Source organism: Aegilops tauschii, chromosome 3 (genome assembly GCF_002575655.3).
Source record: "Aegilops tauschii subsp. strangulata cultivar AL8/78 chromosome 3, Aet v6.0, whole genome shotgun sequence".
Taxonomy (NCBI): domain Eukaryota; kingdom Viridiplantae; phylum Streptophyta; class Magnoliopsida; order Poales; family Poaceae; genus Aegilops; species Aegilops tauschii.
In genome coordinates this window covers 180,128,484-180,139,133 of record NC_053037.3, presented here as the reverse complement: position 1 = coordinate 180,139,133, position 10,650 = coordinate 180,128,484, and the positions used below count along the sequence as shown (strand labels likewise).

General features: G+C 47.2%; 1 long non-coding RNA gene across 1 annotated transcript; it reads right to left on the bottom strand.

Annotated features, from left to right (window-relative positions):
• Positions 1-7,399: 7,399 nt before the first annotated feature.
• On the bottom strand, positions 7,400-9,724 carry LOC141020962 (uncharacterized). The gene is made up of 2 exons (XR_012180959.1): positions 9,337-9,724; positions 7,400-7,672 (listed from the first exon to the last, which is right to left on the bottom strand). It is a non-coding gene; the product is annotated as an uncharacterized lncRNA (long non-coding RNA).
• Positions 9,725-10,650: the final 926 nt, after the last annotated feature.

Below are 10,650 nucleotides of genomic sequence, written 5' to 3'. Positions count from 1 at the left end.
CAACATGAACAATAGACAATTATCATGAACATAGAAATATAATAATAACCATTTATTATTGCCTCTAGGGCATATTTCCAACAGTCTCCCACTTGCAGTAGAGTCAATAATCTAGTTACATTGTGATGAATCGAACACCCATTGCGTTCTGGTGTTGATCATGTTTTGCTCTAGGGAGAGGTTTAGTCAACGGATCTGCTACATTCAGGTCCGTATGTACTTTACAAATATCTATGTCTCCATTTTGAACACTTTCACGGAGTTGAAGCGACGCTTGATATGCCTGGTCTTCCTGTGAAACCTGGGCTCCTTCGCAAGAGCAATAGCTCCAGTGTTGTCACAGAAGAGAGTCATCGGGCCCGACGCATTGGGAATCACCCCTAGGTCGGTAATGAACTCCTTCATCCAGACTGCTTCCTGTGCTGCCTCCGAGGCTGCCATGTACTACGCTTCACATGTAGATCCCGCCACGACGCTTTGCTTGCAACTGCACCAGCTTACTGCTCCTCCATTCAAAATATACACGTATCCGGTTTGTGACTTCGAGTCATCCAGATCTATGTCGAAGCTAGCGTCGACGTAACCCTTTATGACGAGCTCTTCGTCACCTCCATAAACGAGAAACATATCCTTAGTCCTTTTCAGGTACTTTAGGATATTTTTGACCGCTGTCCAGTGTTCCATGCCGGGATTACTTTGGTACCTTCCTACCAAACTTACGGCAAGGTTTACATCAGGTCTGGTACACAGCATGGCATACATAATAGACCCTATGGCCGAGGCATAGGGGATGACACTCATCTTTTCTATATCTTCTACCGTGGTCGGGCATTGAACCGTGCTCAATTGCACACCTTGCGATACAGGCAAGAACCCCTTCTTGGACTGATCCATATTGAACTTCTTCAATATCTTGTCAAGGTATGTACTCTGTGAAAGACCAATGAGGCGTCTCGATCTATCTCTATAGATCTTGATGCCTAATATATAAGCAGCTTCTCCAAGATCCTTCATTGAAAAACACTTATTCAAATAGGCCTTTATACTTTCCAAGAATTCTATATCATTTCCCATCAATAGTATGTCATCCACATATAATATGAGAAATGCTACAGAGCTCCCACTCACTTTCTTGTAAACACAGGCTTCTCCATAAGTCTGTGTAAACCCAAACGCTTTGATCATCTCATCAAAGCGAATGTTCCAACTCCGAGATGCTTGCACCAGCCCATAGATTGAGCGCTGGAGCTTGCATACTTTGTTAGAATTCTTACGATCGACAAAACCTTCCAGCTGCATCATATACAACTCTTCCTTAAGGAAGCCGTTAAGGAATGCCGTTTTGACGTCCATCTGCCATATCTCATAATCATAGTATGCGGCAATTGCTAACATGATTCGGACGGACTTCAGCTTCGCTACGGGTGAGAAAGTCTCATCGTAGTCAACCCCTTGAACTTGTCGATAACCCTTAGCGACAAGTCGAGCTTTGTAGATGGTCACATTACCATCCGCGTCCGTCTTCTTCTTAAAGATCCATTTATTTTCTATGGCTCGCCGATCATCGGGCAAGTCAGTCAAAGTCCATACTTCGTTTTCATACATGGATCCTATCTCGGATTTCATGGCTTCTAGCCATTTGTCGGAATCCGGGCCCGCCATCGCTTCTTCATAGTTCGAAGGTTCACCGTTGTCTAACAACATGATTTCCAGGACAGGGTTGCCGTACCACTCTGGTGCGGAACGTGTCCTTGTGGACCTACGAAGTTCAGTGGCAACTTGATCCGAAGCTTCATGATCATCATCATTAACTTCCTCTCCAGTCGGTGTAGGCACCACAGGAACATTTTCCCGCGCTGCGCTACTTTCCGGTTCGGAAGGGGTGACTATCACCTCATCAAGTTCCACTTTCCTCCCACTCAATTCTTTCGAGAGAAACTCCTTCTCCAGAAAGGACCCGTTCTTGGCAACGAAGATCTTGCCTTCGGATCTGAGGTAGAAGGTATACCCAATAGTTTCCTTGGGGTATCCTATGAAGATGCATTTTTCCGACTTGGGTTCGAGCTTTTCAGGTTGAAGTTTCTTGACATAAGCATCGCATCCCCAAACTTTTAGAAACGACAGCTTAGGTTTCTTCCCAAACCATAATTCATATGGTGTCGTCTCAACGGATTTCGACGGAGCCCTATTTAAAGTGAATGCGGCAATCTCTAAAGCATAGCCCCAAAATGAGAGCGGTAAATCGGTAAGAGACATCATAGATCGCACCATATCCAATAGAGTGCGATTACGACGTTCGGACACACCATTTCTCTGAGGTGTTCCAGGCGGCGTGAGTTGTGAAACTATTCCACATTTCCTTAAGTGTGTACCAAATTCGTGACTTAAATATTCTCCACCATGATCTGATCGTAAGAATTTTATTTTCCTGTCACGTTGATTCTCAACTTCACTCTGAAATTCCTTGAACTTTTCAAAGGTTTCAGACTTGTGTTTCATTAGGTAGACATACCCATATCTACTTAAATCATCAGTGAGAGTAAGAACATAACAATATCCTCCGCGAGCCTCAACACTCATTGGACCGCACACATCGGTATGTATGATTTCCAATAAGTTGGTTGCTCGCTCCATTGTTCCGGAGAACAGAGTCTTGGTCATCTTACCCATGAGGCATGGTTCGCACGTGTCAAATGATTCGTAATCAAGAGACTCCAAAAGTCCATCTGCATGGAGCTTCTTCATGCGCTTGACACCAATGTGACCAAGGCGGCAGTGCCACAGATATGTGGGACTATCGTTATCAACTTTACATCTTTTGGTATTCACACTATGAACATGTGTAACATCACGTTCGAGATTCATCAAGAATAAACCATTGACCAGCGGGGCATGACCATAAAACATATCTCTCAAATAAATAGAACAACCATTATTCTCGGATTTAAATGAGTAGCCATCTCGAATTAAACGAGATCCAGATACAATGTTCATGCTCAAAGCTGGCACTAAATAACAATTATTGAGGTTCAAAACTAATCCCGTGGGTAGATGCAGAGGTAGCGTGCCGACGGCGATCACATCGACCTTGGAACCATTCCCGACGCGCAACGTCACCTCGTCCTTCGCCAGTCTCCGTTTATTCCGTAGTTCCTGTTTTGAGTTACAAATATGAGCAACCGCACCGGTATCAAATACCCAGGAGCTACTACGAGTACTGGTAAGGTACACATCAATTACATGTATATCACATATACCTTTGGTGTTGCCGGCCTTCTTTTCCGCTAAGTATTTGGGGCAGTTCCGCTTCCAGTGACCACTTCCCTTGCAATAAAAGCACTCAGTTTCAGGCTTGGGTCCATTCTTTGACTTCTTCCCAGTAACTGGCTTACCGGGCGCGGCAACTCCCTTGCCGTCCTTCTTGAAGTTCTTCTTACCCTTGCCCTTCTTGAACTTAGTGGTTTTATTCACCATCAACACTTGATGTTCTTTTCTGATTTCCACCTCCGCTGATTTCAGCATTGAATATACCTCAGGAATGGTCTTTTCCATCCCCTGCATATTGTAGTTCATCACAAAGCTCTTGAAGCTTGGTGGAAGCGACTGAAGGATTCTGTCAATGACCGCATCATCCGGGAGATTAACTCCCAGCTGAGTCAAGCGGTTGTGCAACCCAGACATTCTGAGCATGTGCTCACTTACAGAACTATTTTCCTCCATTTTACAGCTGAAGAACTTGTCGGAGACTTCATATCTCTCGACCCGGGCATGAGCTTGGAAAACTAATTTCAGCTCCTCGAACATCTCATATGCTCCATGTTTCTCAAAACGCTTTTGAAGACCCGGTTCTAGGCTGTAAAGCATGCCGCACTGAACGAGGGAGTAATCATCAGCACGCTGCTGCCAAGCGTTCATAACGTCTTGGTTCTGTGGGATTGGTGCATCACCTAGCGGTGCTTCTAAGACATAATCTTTCTTGGCTACTATGAGGATGATCCTCAGGTTCCGGACCCAGTCCGTATAGTTGCTGCCATCATCTTTCAGCTTGGTTTTCTCTAGGAACGCGTTGAAATTGAGGACAACGTTGGCCATTTGATCTACAAGACATAGTGTAAAGATTTTAGACTAAGTTCATGATAATTAAGTTCATATAATCAAATTATTTAATGAACTCCCACTCAGATAGACATCCCTCTAGTCATCTAAGTGATACATGATCCGAATTTAACTAGGCCGTGTCCGATCATCACGTGAGACGGACTAGTCAAGATCGGTGAACATCTCCATGTTGATCGTATCTTCTATACGACTCATGCTCGACCTTTCGGTCCTCCGTGTTCCGAGGCCATGTCTGTACATGCTAGGCTCGTCAAGTCAACCTAAGTGTATTGCGTGTGTTCCGAGGCCATGTCTGTACATGCTAGGCTCGTCAACACCCGTTGTATTCGAACGTTAGAATCTATGACACCCGATCATCACGTGGTGCTTCGAAACAACGAACCTTCGCAACGGTGCACAGTTAGGGTGAACACTTTCTTGAAATTATTATAAGGGATCATCTTACTTACTACCGTCGTTCTAAGCAAATAAGATGCAAAAACATGATAAACATCACATGCAATCAAATAGTGACATGATATGGCCAATATCATTATGCTCCTTTGATCTCCATCTTCCGGGCACCATGATCATCTTCGTCACCGGCATGACACCATGATCTCCATCATCATGATCTCCATCATTGTGTCTTCATGAAGTCGTCACGCCAACGATTACTTCTACTTCTATGGCTAACGCGTTTAGCAACAAAGTAAAGTAATTTACATGGCGTTATTCAATGACACGCAGGTCATGCAAAATAATAAAGACAACTCCTATGGCTCCTGCCGGTTGTCATACTCATCGACATGCAAGTCGTGATTCCTATTACAAGAATATGATCAATCTCATACATCACATATATCATTCATCACATCTTCTGGCCATATCACATCACATAGCACTTGCTGCAAAAACAAGTTAGACGTCCTCTAATTGTTGTTGCAAGTTTTTACGTGGTTTGTAGGTTTCTAGCAAGAACGTTTCTTACCTACGTATGACCACAACGTGATTTGCCAATTTCTATTTACCCTTCATAAGGACCCTTTTCATCGAATCCGTTCCGACTAAAGTAGGAGAGACAGACACCCGCTAGCCACCTTATGCAACTAGTGCATGTCAGCCGGTGGAACCTGTCTCACGTAAGCGTACGTGTAAGGTCGGTCCGGGCCGCTTCATCCTACAATACCGCCGAAACAAGAAAAGACTAGTAGCGGCAAGAAGAATTGGCAAACTCAATGCCCACAACTGCTTTGTGTTCTACTCGTGCATAGTAACTACCCATAGGCCTGGCTCATGATGCCACTGTTCGGAATCGTAGCATAATTTTAAAATTTTCCTACACTCACCAAGATGCATCTATGGAGTATACTAGCAACGAGGGGAAAGGAGTGCATCTACATACCCTTGTAGATCGCGAGCGGAAGCGTTCCAATGAACGTGGATGACGGAGTCGTACTCGCCGTGATCCAAATCACCGATGACCGAGTGCCGAACGGACGGCACCTCCGCGTTCAACACACGTACGGTGCAGCGACATCTCCTCCTTCTTGATCCAGCAAGGGGGAAGGAGAGGTTGATGGAGATCCAGCAGCACGACGGCGTGGTGGTGGATGTAGCGGGATGCCGGCAGGGCTTCGCCGAGCTTCTACGAGAGAGAGAGGTGTAGCAGGGGAGGAGGGAGGCGCCCAAGGCTGTGATGTTACTGCCCTCCCTCCCCCCTTTATATAGGCCCCCTTGGGAGGGGGGGGGCGCCGGCCAAACCCATCTAGGATGGGGGGCGGCGGCCAAGGGGGGTGCTTGCCCCCCAAGGCAAGTGGGAAGCCCCCCCCCCCACCCTAGGGTTTGCAACCCTAGGCGCATGGGGGGAGGCCCATGGGGGGGCGCCCAGCCCACTAGGGGCTGGTTCCCTTCCCACTTCAGCCCACGGGGCCCTCCGGGATAGGTGGCCCCACCCGGTGGACCCCCGGGACCCTTCCGGTGGTCCCGGTACAATACCGGTAACCCCCGAAACTTTCCCGGTGGCCGAAACTTGACTTTCTATATATAATTCTTCACCTCCGGACCATTCCGGAACCTCTCGTAACGTCCGGGATCTCATCCGGGACTCCGAACAACTTTCGGGTTTCCGCATACACATATCTCTACAACCCTAGCGTCACCGAACCTTAAGTGTGTAGACCCTACGGGTTCGGGAGACATGCAGATTAACCCCTATTGCAAGCATCTGCAACTACAAAAGAAGTATTAAGGTAAACCTAACCATAGCATGAAACATATGGATCCAAATCAGCCCCTTACGAAGCAACTCATAAACTAGGGTTTAAGCTTCTGTCACTCTAGCAGCCCATCATCTACTTATTACTTTCCAATGCCTTCCTCTAGGCCCAAACAATGGTGAAGTGTCATGTAGTCGACGTTCACATAACACCACTAGAGGAAAGACAACATACATCTCATCAAAATATCGAACGAATACCAAATTCACATGACTACTTATAGCAAGACTTCTCCCATGTCCTCAGGAACAAACGTAACTACTCACAAATCATATTCATGTTCATAATCAGAGGGGTATTAATATGCATTAAGGATCTGAACATATGATCTTCCACCAAATAAACCAACTAGCATCAATACAAGGAGTAATCAACACTACTAGCAACCCGCAGGTACCAATCTGAGGCTTTGGGACAAAGATTGGATACAAGAGATGAACTAGGCTTTGAGAGGAGATGGTGCTGGTGAAGATGTTGAAGGAGATTGACCCCCTCCCGATGAGAGGATCGTTGGTGATGACGATGGCGATGATTTCCCCCTCCCGGAGGGATGTTTCCCCGGCAGAACAGCTCCGTCGGAGCCCTAGATTGGTTCTGCCAAGGTTCCGCCTCGTGGCGGCGGAGTTTCATCCCGAAAGCTTGCTTATGATTTTTTCCACGGTAAAAGACTTCATATAGAAGAAGATGGGCACTGGAGGACTGCCAGGGGCCCCACGAGGCAGGGGGCACGCCCAGGTGGGTAGGGCGCGACCCCACCCTCGTGGATGGTGGGTGGCCCCCCTCCGGTACTTTCTTTGCTTAGTATTTTTTATTAATTCCAAAAATTAACTTCCGTGGAGTTTCAGGACTTTTGGAGTTGTGCAGAATAGGTCTCTAATATTTGCTCCTTTTCCAGCCCAGAATTCCAGCTGCCGGCATGTAACGCCCACGATGCGGCTATATCTCCCACGTGTCGAGACACGACTTAGAGGCATAACCGCATTGTGGTTTGTCGCAAGAAGGGTCATCTTCACACAATCCCATGTAATGAACAAGAATGGAATAAAGAGTTGGCTTACAATCGCCACTTCACACAATACATAAATAAAACATACATCATTCAGAGTACACACATAGACCGACTACGGTCAAAACCAAAAGAAAAGAAGATAACCCAACTGCTAGATCCCCGATCAACCTAACTGGGCTCCACTACTGATCAACATGATAAGAAACAACACAACGAACAAGATCTTCATTGAGCTCCCACTTGAGCTCGGTTGCGTCACCTGCACTGGCATCGTCGGCACCTGCAACTGTTTTGAAAGTATCTGTGAGTCACGAGGACTCAGCAATCTCACACCCGCGAGATCAAGACTATTTAAGCTTATAGGAAAGGATGGTGTAATGAGGTGAAGCTGCAGCAGGCACTAAGCATATATGGTGGCTAACATACGCAAATAAGAGCGAGAAGAGAAGCACCCATAGTAAACAACCATCACATAAACATGGCATGATGCACAATCAAGTTTGATGCATGTCCGGTTTAAAGAGGCATGGCATGGCAAAGTGCACAAACGAAACTACAAGTTAAGTGGAGCTCAATATGCAACGAGTTGCATATTGACGAAACACCACATCAATTATTTAGTTCTCTCGGTTATGGACCCAACAATATTAAATGTTATTAACCATGGCAAGAGGTGAAGCATATGGAAACTACCTATTTTAGGCAATTTAAATGAGGCCGGAACAACAAACAATAATTCCGGAAAGACCTCATGTGCATATTTTAGATTTGGTACTGTTCTGCCATAAACGCAATTTTAATATTGTTAAACAGAAAAATGAAGTGCACCATGTTAATCTATGCATTTTTCTACCCCATTTACATATAAAGTTTATTTAAATCCGAGCTACGGTTATTTAGTTATGAATTAAAGCATTTAGCATGTTATTTGAGCAAATTTAATCAAACAGCATTTTAAACAATTTTAACATGGATGAAGTATTTTAATCTGATGCACGGTTTATGAGATATTAAATGCATGAAGAACAGGGGGTTTTCTGTAAATAAGAATGCATTGGAAAATGCTAAAATACACAGACTGGGAAAAAGTAAGCACGGGCCCGATGCATTACGGCGCAGCGGCCCAGATGAGGATTCGGCCCATGTGACTGTGGTGTGTGCAAAAGAAATAAAAGAACAGAGCAAAACGAGGGGCGCGCGCCTGGGACTCGAACCCACGACCTCCTGGATAGAGGAGCAGAGCGCTGACCAGTGCGATACTGCTACTTGTTGGTGCAACACAAGGGCGTGTATGAACTTGAACCAAATCAAAGGCCAGGCCTTCTTCTTCGTGGATCACAGAGGAACTGGGTGATGATGCCGGCGAGCGAGACGGCGACCGTCGAAGCAGAGGAGCACCGGCGGAGGTGCGGGATACTTGCGAGGGTGCGGGGTGCCTGAACGTGTGCGTGCAAAGGCTAGGTGATGCGGGACCTCGAGGATGAGCATGTGCTTGCCTCTGGCATGGTGTGCGGCAGAAGCTAGGAGGCAACGACCCGCGATGCAGAGCAGCAGCGGGCCTGCGGGAATGCAGTGTGGGTGCGCTCGTGCATGTGGAGCAGCTACGGGAGGTGTGCGCGTGGGGTTGCTCGAGCTCGAGCTCGCACTCGACCCGGGCACGGCACGGCTCGGCAAGCGACGGCAACAGCTTGGCGGCACGGGGTGAGAAGCAGGGCAAGCCGTGGGCGTGCGAGAACAGGCGGGTAGATGCTACAGGGGCGTGTGGTGCAACTGCGCGAGCTGCAGGTGGCGCGGTACGTGGGTGCGTGTGTGGATCCACGAGCAGAGCAACCGCATAAACACGAGCACGAACTCGAGGCCGTCCATGGCGGACGAACTTGGGCAGCATGGATCGAGTACTATAGCGATGGTAACAACGAGGAAAGAAGACGGGGAGGCGCGGCTGCTCACAGAGGGCTCGAGGGAGACGATGAGGGGGCTCGCTGAACTTGGCGTTTCCCTGATCCGAGCAAAAGACGAAGTAGAGGAAGCCGAGGACGTCGTGGAAGAAGACGATCGCGTCACCCTTGTCCCCATCTGGCTCCTGGACTGCTTGTAGTCGAAGAAGACGCCATCGGCGAGCCGACCCGGAGCGAAGACAACGACGAAGGAGGGCTATGGCTGCGGCGGAGCCATGGGAGTGCTTCAGAAGCTCTCCCGTGGAAGGGGGCGACGGCTATGGTGGTGTGGCTAGGACCTACTGGGTGGCGGCGGCGAGGAGAGGGGAGAGGAAACCCTAGGGCGCTCGGCTGGGGCTTTATGGGGGCGCGGGACGTGCTGGCCTCGACGTCCGTGAGCTCACGGCGCGAGCGCTCTGTGTCTGAAGCGAGGGAGACGGAGGGGAAACGGAGCAGGTGGCCGTTTGGGACACTGGGCTGGGTCGGCTGGAGTTGGGAGGCCCAAAGTACACTGCTGGGAGGCCACTGCCCTCTTCTTTCTTTTCTTCACACCGAAAAAAAGAGAAAAAGAAATACACAGGGGTAATGGAGAGGTGTGAGACAGATATAAGAATATCCTTGGACTCCTGGATTTATGTAGACTTTGAATAAATTGCTTTGGGCATTTTTAGAGAAAGAAAACTATCTCAAGTTTGAATTTAATTCAAACTTGAGGCAATTTTGATTCCGACCAAATCAATTCCAAAAGATCTCAAAATTGGCAGACAAGCTGTAGGCATGGTTGAGAATTTATAGGAAAAGAATGAACATTATTTGGGGCAGAAAATATGACGCTTGCATCAATGGGTGAAATTTGAAGAAAGGAAGAAGTGTAATGGTTTGCACTTGGAGAAGGGCCTTGAAGAAAAGAAGAAGATGCAAACGACCATAGGAGGAGGAAGAGAAGATGGAGAGGACAACAAACACATCAACATGAAGAATGCAACCCAGATGATGGTCATGATGCAATAAACGACAAGAAGCATATCAAAACATATAGCATATAACAAAGTGAGATGACCATGGAAACAACAAGGATGGTGCAATGCAATATAACCAATGATGAACCAGATGCAATAAGCAAAATATGACAATGGCACTCATCATGATCATGGCAACAATCTAGGAGAAATAAATATGCAAAACAATTATGACAATGCAACAAACATAATAAACACACGGCGACAACGAAAATATGGAAGGCGTCTGAAGCGTCGGTCTCGGGGCGTTACAACACTCCACCACTATGAGAGGATCTCGTCCCGAGATCTAGGATTGCACCGGAGAG